This window comes from Lissotriton vulgaris, chromosome 1_1, assembly GCF_964263255.1.
Source record: "Lissotriton vulgaris chromosome 1_1, aLisVul1.2, whole genome shotgun sequence".
Classification (NCBI taxonomy): domain Eukaryota; kingdom Metazoa; phylum Chordata; class Amphibia; order Caudata; family Salamandridae; genus Lissotriton; species Lissotriton vulgaris.
This window is the reverse complement of record NC_141685.1, coordinates 1,915,543,217-1,915,552,444: the sequence shown is the minus strand read 5'-3', so window position 1 is coordinate 1,915,552,444 and position 9,228 is coordinate 1,915,543,217.

Sequence of the window (9,228 nt, the reverse complement as noted above, 5' to 3'; positions counted from 1 at the left end):
TTTTCAAGCTTCTGGATACTTGTCATTTTCTTTTTTTGGTGAAGGTTAGTACTTTTGTTTTTTCATAGTATACTTACATAATATTCTGATAGTAACTATAAAGATTGTTTAGTGACTTTTGTATCCCTGCTGTTGTGTAATCTAGCATGGCTTTGTCATCCGCAAATTGCAGAATTAATAGCTAATGGTCGTTGGTCATATGTGGGCATGCCGTATGATTTGTGAATATCACCTGAATGTCAGAAAATGATAGAGTAAATAAACTTGCAGCTAGCACATAGCCTTGCTTGAGGTCTTTGTTGACAAATACTTTCTTAGTTAAAGTGCCCTGTATGTCCAGTTTCACTAGTACCCAGTTGTTTGAGTAGAGTAGAATAATGTGTTTTATATTTTTTTGGAAATGCCCCACTTTGACAATTTTACCAAGACAAGGCCTTTTTCAATAATACTGAAGGCTTTTTGAAACCCTGTAAAGGAGACGTGAGGGATCTATCTATCATTAGGTAATTATAGATGAGATAGAAGAGAGCCATGATAATATACAATGTTCCACTGATAGCTTTGAGCCCTGTCTGATGCTACAGGATCATGCTCAAATGAGTTGCCCAGTCCCAAATGTCTGTTAAAACTATTGAAGCATTGTATTTGGCCATCACATTTAAAAGGGCAATACATCAATAACATGATGGATTTTTTCTTGTCCTTTTTTAGGAGGTATCTGTTGCCTTTCACATGAATTAGTATATGCTGTTTAACCCTTTTCTCAGGCAAAAAATAAGAAAATGATGAGAGTCCTGGGGAGGGAGAGACCAGGTGCCTAGAGGCCTGTCTTACAGACCAGGGGTCTGTAGGAGAGACCATTGGGTACTTTGCTAGTGTCCAAAATTATTAGATTGAGTAATTTGTTTGATCCAGGAAGCTGAAAGAGTGCCAGATTTTCCTTCTTTGAGTTTTCTTTTACTCTGCACTCTTGGTTACAGCGGGACCTCAAAAAGTAGTTCATGACAAAATCTAGTTCGCATCAGCAATAGCCGCCTGCCTTGCCCAATTGCAGGAAAATGTGAACCAAAAATAAAGTGTACGAGTCTAAACCTAGCTTGAGGAAGAATCCATCCCATGGAGAGGGTAACTCTGGCAGATATGAAATCTGACTTTATCTTACTCTGTTCCTTTGGTGTCAAAATCGAAGCCATCAGTGGGTTCTGAATGGCAAATCATTTGAATTTGAAGGACCCTAGCAGCCTTCCCCATCTTTCGTTAGCCCGTTGAAGGAATTAGAAATTAGAAAAAACCTAAATCACAAAGGCCCTCATGCATCAAGCTAATTTACAGTACAAAAAGGGGTGGTGATGGACAGAGCATCTGAATCAATCAAACACTCACACCCAGTCAAAAGATCTGGGTTTATTCCATCACCGTTCTTTAGCCCACTCTGCCACCCCAGTTCAGACATGGCTATATGCAAATCAGTCTGACCCTGTGCCTCATGGGAACAGTCCAGCCCGAACTGCAAAGCCAGGTCTTCCCTGGACCGGAAACAAGCTTCCGAGGACCGGTTTCTGGCATTCCAGCCGTCTTACGCCCGGCTTTCTTGAATCCAGTGGCAAAGTGAGTAAGGGACTCACGTCTGAGCATACCCTGCCACACTTATGGCAGCCAAAAGCGGTACAAAAGGGGGTGGTGATAGACGGAGCATCTGAATCAATCAAACACTCACACCCAGTCAAAAGATCTGGGTTTAATCCATCACTTTTCTTTAGCCCACTCTGCCACCCCAGTTCAGACATGGCTATATGCAAATCAGTCTGACCCTGTGCCTCATGGGAACAGTCCAGCCCGAACTGCCAAGCCATGTCTTCCCTGGACCGGAAACAAGCTTCCGAGGACCGGATTCTGGCATTCCAGCCGTCTTCAGCCCGGCTTGCTTGAATACAGTGGCAAAGTGAGCAAGGGACTCACGTCTGAGCATACCCTGCCACAATTACGGCAGCCAAAAGCGGTACAAAAGGGGATGGTGATGGACTGAGCATCTGAATCAATCAAACACTCACACCCAGTCAAAAGATCTGAGTTTAATCCATCACCATTCTTTAGCCCACTCTGCCACCCCAGTTCAGACATGGCTATATGCAAATCAGTCTGACCCTGTGCCTCATGGGAACAGTCCAGCCCAAACTGCCAAGCCATGTCTTCACTGGATCGGAAACAAGCTTCCGAGGACCGGTTTCTGGCATTCCAGCCATCTTCAGCCCGGCTTGCTTGAATCCAGTGGCAAAGTGAGCAAGGGACTCACGTCTGAGCATACCCTGCCACAATTATGGCAGCCAAAAGTGGTACAAAAGGGGGTGGTAATGGACGGAGCATCTGAATCAATCAAACACTCACACCCAGTCAAAATATCTGGGTTTAATCCATCACCGTTCTTTAGCCCACTCTGCCACCCCAGTTCAGACATGGCTATATGCAAATTAGTCCAACCCTGTGCCTCATGGGAACAGTCCAGCCCAAACTGCCAAACCATGTCTTCCCTGGACCGGAAACAAGCTTCCGAGGACCGGTTTCAGGCTTTCCAGCCGTCTTCAGCCCGGCTTGCTTGAATCCAGTGGCAAACTGAGCAAGGGACTCACGTCTGAGCATACCCTGCCACACTTATGGCAGCCAAAAGTGGTACAAAAGGGGGTGGTGATGGACGGAGCATCTGAATAAATCAAACACTCACACCCAGTCAAAATATCTGGGTTTAATCCATCACTGTTCTTTAGCCCACTCTGCCACCCCAGTTCAGACATGGCTATATGCAAATCAGTCTGACCCTGTGCCTCATGGGAACAGTCCAGCCCGAACTGCCAAGCCATGTCTTCCCTGGACCGGAAACAAGCTTGTTTCGGACTGGACTGTTCCCATGAGGCACAGGGTCAAGGCTGATTTGCATCTAGCCATTGTCTGACCTAGGATGGTGTGGAGTGCAAAAAAACGATGGATTTAGGCCCTGATCTTTGTACTGGGGTGAATGTAAGACATTGTTCTGCATTCTGTCCATCAACTGTGTTTTTTGCAATTTTCACCCCGAGTGGGCTGGGTATGCTCAGACGTGAGTCCCAGGCACTCCACATCACTGGAGTCAAGCTATCCAGGCTGAAGAAGGCTGATAGCCAGAAACCGGTCCTTGGATGCTTGATTCCGGTCTAGGAAAGACATGGCTTGGTAGTTCGGGCTGGACTGTTCCCATGAGGCACAGGGTCAAGGCTGATTTGCATATAGCCATTGTCTGACCTAGGGTGGTGTGGAGTGCAAAAAAACGATAGATTTAGGCCCAGATCTTTGTACTGGGGTGAATGTAAGACATTGTTCTGCATTCTGTCCATCAACTGTGTTTTTTGCAATTTTCACCCCAAGTGGGCTGGGTATGCTCAGACGTGACTCCCAGGCACTCCACATCACTGGAGTCAAGCTATCCAGGCTGAAGAAGGCTGATAGCCAGAAACCGGTCCTTGGATGTTTGATTCCGGTCTAGGAAAGACATGGCTTGGTAGTTCAGGCTGGACTGTTCCCATGAGGCACAGGGTCAAGGCTGATTTGCAGATAGCCATTGTCTGACCTAGGGTGGTGTGGAGTGCAAAAAAAGATGGATTTAGGCCCAGATCTTTGTACTGGGGTGAATGTAAGACATTGTTCTGCATTCTGTCCATCAACTGTGTTTTTTGCAATTTTCACCCGAGTGGGCTGGGTATGCTCAGACGTGAGTCCCAGGCACTCCACATCACTGGAGTCAAGCTATCCAGGCTGAAGAAGGCTGATAGCCAGAAACCGGTCCTTTGATGCCTGATTCCGATCTAGGAAAGACATGGCTTGGTAATTCGGGCTGGACTGTTCCCATGAGGCACAGGGTCAAGGCTGATATGCATATAGCCATTGTCTGACCTAGGGTGGTGTGGAGTGCAAAAAAACGATGGATTTAGGCCCAGATCTTTGTACTGGGGTGAATGTAAGACACTGTTCTGCATTCTGTCCATCAACTGTGTTTTTTGCAATTTTCACCCCGGGTGGGCTGGGTATGCTCAGACGTGAGTCCCAGGCAGTCCACATCAGTGGAGTCAAGCTATCCAGGCTGAAGAAGGCTGATAGCCAGAAATCAGTCCTTGGATGCTTGATTCCGGTCTAGGAAAGACATGGCTTGGTAGTTCAGGCTGGACTGTTCCCATGAGGCACAGGGTCAGGGCTGATTTGCAGATAGCCATTGTCTGACCTAGGGTGGTGTGGAGTGCAAAAAAAGATGGATTTAGGCCCAGATCTTTGTACTGGGGTGAATGTAAGACATTGTTCTGCATTCTGTCCATCAACTGTGTTTTTTGCAATTTTCACCCGAGTGGGCTGGGTATGCTCAGACGTGAGTCCCAGGCACTCCACATCACTGGAGTCAAGCTATCCAGGCTGAAGAAGGCTGATAGCCAGAAACAAGTCCTTTGATGCTTGATTCCGATCTAGGAAAGACATGGCTTGGTAATTCGGGCTGGACTGTTCCCATGAGGCACAGGGTCAAGGCTGATTTGCATATAGCCATTGTCTGACCTAGGGTGGTGTGGAGTGCAAAAAAACGATGGATTTAGGCCCAGATCTTTGTACTGGGGTGAATGTAAGACATTGTTCTGCATTCTGTCCATCAACTGTGTTTTTTGCAATTTTCACCCCGGGTGGGCTGGGTATGCTCAGACGTGAGTCCCAGGCAGTCCACATCAGTGGAGTCAAGCTATCCAGGCTGAAGAAGGCTGATAGCCAGAAATCGGTCCTTGTATGCTTGATTCCGGTCTAGGAAAGACATGGCTTGGTAGTTCAGGCTGGACTGTTCCCATGAGGCACAGGGTCAAGGCTGATTTGCAGATAGCCATTGTCTGACCTAGGGTGGTATGGAGTGCAAAAAAAGATGGATTTAGGCCCAGATCTTTGTACTGGGGTGAATGTAAGACATTGTTCTGCATTCTGTCCATCAACTGTGTTTTTTGCAATTTTCACCCGAGTGGGCTGGGTATGCTCAGACGTGAGTCCCAGGCACTCCACATCACTGGAGTCAAGCTATCCAGGCTGAAGAAGGCTGATAGCCAGAAACAGGTCCTTTGATGCTTGATTCCGATCTAGGAAAGACATGGCTTGGTAACTCGGGCTGGACTGTTCCCATGAGGCACAGGGTCAAGGCTGATTTGCATATAGCCATTGTCTGACCTAGGGTGGTGTGGAGTGCAAAAAAACGATGGATGTAGACCCAGATCTTTGTACTGGGGTGACTGTAAGACATTGTTCTGCATTCTGTCCATCTACTGTGTTTTTTGCAATTTTTACCCGAGTGGGCTGGGTATGCTCAGACGTGAATCCCAGGCACTCCACATCACTGGAGTCAAGCTATCCAGGCTGAAGAAGGCTGATAGCCAGAAACCGTTCCTTGGATGCTTGATTCTGGTCTAGGAAAGAAATGGCTTGGTAGTTCGGGCTGTACTGTTCCCATGAGGCACAGGGTCAAGGCTGATTTGCATATAGACATTGTCTGACCTAGGGTGGTGTGGAGTGCAAAAAAACGATGGATTTAGGCCCAGATCTTTGTACTGGGGTGAATGTAAGACATTGTTCTGCATTCTGTCCATCAACTGTGTTTTTTGTCAACTAATTTACGTCAAAAACGTTGCAAATCGCAAAAAAGGCCATTTGCAATCCCAAATTAGCTTGTTCCCATGCATGAAGCGAATGCGCAGAAAATCCTTGTTTTTGCAATATTAGCGAATACCAAAATACCGAATCTGTAATAGCGATTCCGTATTAGGTATTCACAAATAAGAAATTGTAAATTCAGATGCAATAAGAAATCACAAATACAGAATAAGACGAGAAACACACTTTGCATTTCTTAAATAAGAAGAAATGAAATCAGGTGGTAAAAATCCCACTTAACAAAAAACAGGTGTACATCATCATCATCAAACTACTTAATCAGACCCAGAATGCATCTGAATGTTGCACAATGGCAGCGCTCTACATGATGGCGTGGAGGATGAGGATCAGAGCAGCAGCACAGAGAAGGAGGATACAGGAGAGAATATTCAGAGTGCGCGTCACTTTGCTAGGGCAGACGGAGGAGGAGATATATGATAAATATAGGCTGAATGCTGCCACAATCTTAGATTTCATTGCTGAGTTAGACCCAATACGCAAAGTCAGACGCGCAGGACACATGCCATACCCACTCATGTGCAGGTCCTGATTTCTCTGCATCTCCAAGCTTCAGGAAGCTTCCAGGGAGTGATTGCTGCAGCTAGAGGTGTTTCTCAGAGTGCACTATCACGCTTTTTTAACTGTTTCCTAAATGCCATGTTTCAGAGGATACAACACCACATTAGGTTCCCCGCAACACCACAGGAATTGATGCAAACTAAGTTAGATTTTTATCAGGTCTTTTATCAGGTTACACAAGTCCAACATGTGATTGGTTGCATTGATGGGACGCATGTACCCATATGTCCCCCCCTCAGTGAATGAGTACATCTACCTAAATCGCAAATCTTACCATTCACTGAACATACAAGTAGTCTGCAACTCGAAAACTATTATCACAGACATAGTGGCAAGTTACCCTGGCAGTGCACATGACGCATACATCTTCCGGCATAGTGGTATACACAAGACGTTTACTTGCGGGTGAATTTGGAGAAGGATTTTTGCTTGGTAAACAGACGTAATACTGTCTTGCACACCTGCCCACCATGATGACAAATAGCAGTGGCTAATATATATTTAATTTTCACATCCTTCAGGTGATAGCGCATATGCTGTGAGGTCTTTCATCCTCACTCCCTATCTGAATCCAGCTACACAAAGGAAGCAGCAATACAATCAAGCACACATTGCGACCCGCAAAGTGATTGAGAGAACATTTGGTGTACTCAAATCCAGGTTTTGCATCCTCCACAAAACCAGTGGGGCCTTACAGTATAGGCCAGAGACATGCTGTAAAATTGTTGCAACATGTGCTATGTTGCACAAAATAGCCACTAATAGGGGCATTTCCCGGGAAGACTCTGATAGCGAGCCAGAACTCGACAACCAGCCAAGACAACCACCCCAAGCAGCATGTGGTCCAAATGCAGCCGAGGGGAGACAGAGATGGGCAGAAATCATGCAATGTTACTTCTAAGGTGAGTAATGACAAAACAACACAGGTTTGCTCAAAGGATTTATTTTGCAAGTTGTGTGGATGTGTTGATGCACATATACCATGTGCAGACAAGTACAGTGTGGGTACAGACAATTAAAAGTCATTGCTTGGGAACTGCAACATCTGTGTGCACAAGTTACATATTTCTGGTTACTGCACCAGATTGTTACATGTCCAAATGTCTATTTCCTTCACCCATGCACTCCTGTGGGCCTTTCTGTAGGCTTGGCTACATCCCTTATTGTACCTTCTGTGTAGTCCTTCCACAGCAGTGGTGACCTGGATGAGGCCCCTGGCCACATCCCCGCAGCAGTGGCTCATCTCCACCTGCATGCTGACCGCACGTCTGGATAGCTGAGCTGTTGTGGTACTCACCCTATTTATTGCCCTTGTGTAATTGTGAATGTGTCTCATTGAATGGTGATGCCTCCTGCCATTTGAAACATGCTCAGCCTGGATGACCCTGAACATGTCTTTATTGGCTGTTGCTACACGGTCGAGTTTCTCACTGTTCGCCCTGTGCCCTTCAACTACTGCAGTTGTCAGCTCTCTCAGGCAGTCATGTGTCCCACCCTGGTGTGTAGCCATTGATTCCAGTTGGGCCTGCATTATACACATATTTTTTCCTTGTGGGCACTGGCCCCTCAAGATCTTGGCCTCAAGCACACTGCAGACAGCTTCACTATTGTCCTCAGCAGATGTCTAGCGTGCACTGGGCCCTCGCCTGTGGAACTGCATGGAGGGGTGCCACATTGTTAACTCTGGTGCTGGTGGTGAATTTGTAGACTGCTGTGTGGGGGCTCCTGTTTGGGTGTCCTCATCACTCTCCAAATCAGGCAGTGGTTGTACTATTCTCCTATGGCAAGTCGGAGCAGGTATGGGTGAGGATGCAGGCATTTCTTGTCCCTCATCAGGCTGTTCCAAAAGGACATCTGACTCATGGTCGTCAACCACATCACTGTCCTGTGCTGCATCTGTGATAAAAACAGTAAAGTTCAGTTACTTTCTTTTGCACATGTTTGTAACATAGCGACTGCAAAGCTTTATTAAATCTGATTTGGTAACGTTCAATGTCTACTGTTGTCACTTCCTTGCTGTCCTCTTCTGTAGTGGACCTGTTTTAGTCCCTCCATGCCTTGTACAAACACTTGTTTGCATACAACTCCCACAATGCATTAGGGTGTTGCAAGTAAAAGGTGGACTCGACTCAGGTGTGCTAGACTTCGCAGGGTATGCTTTTGATCCTGTTTGGGTAACATTTGACATGTAAATATGTTTAGCTGTGCTCTTACCTTGGGAGGTACCCGCATGTCGAACTATGTGACCCCTACAACTGCCTCTGGCTGCAGAGTGGATTCCACAATGTCCGCCAGAGGGGTGTTTGCACGGTCGGTTGATGGTCCACCTCCTGTTTTTTGGCTGCGGCCAGCCTTTCTGCCACCCTCTCTATTGCTCTACTGAGCGGGTCATACCACCTCCTCCCCAGGTTGGGGATGTCACAATGTGTTACAGCATTGACCTTCGCTTGTATCCCAAGCCAAATCTTCCTCTTCACAGACCCAGCCACATGCAGGGAGAGCTTTCCAAACAGCTGGTCATGCTTCAATGCCACTTGCTCAGTGAGGATTTCAAACTACTTGTCACTGAATTAGATTTTTCTCTTCCTGCCTTCTTCTTATTTCTGTGGCCATGGTGTTGTTGTGTCACAGCTCCAACTCCAAATAAAGGGGCATATTCTCAAGGGGGTTTATCTCCGCTTTTTTGGCTTTAAAAGCCAAGAAAGCGGAGATAACATTATTTCCCTATTACCTAGCTGTCGCTAACACCAGTTAGCGACAGCTAGTAGGAGATAGCGACCATCTTGGGCCCCGCTTTGCATGTCAGTGATATTTATCACTAATGACATGCAAAGTGGGCGTGCCAAGATGTTAGCGACTGGAAACAGTCGCTAACATCGCTATCTCCTATTACCAACTTTTGGAGATATTCGCTCTAAGCGCGAATATCTCCAAAAGCTAACACCTGCCCCT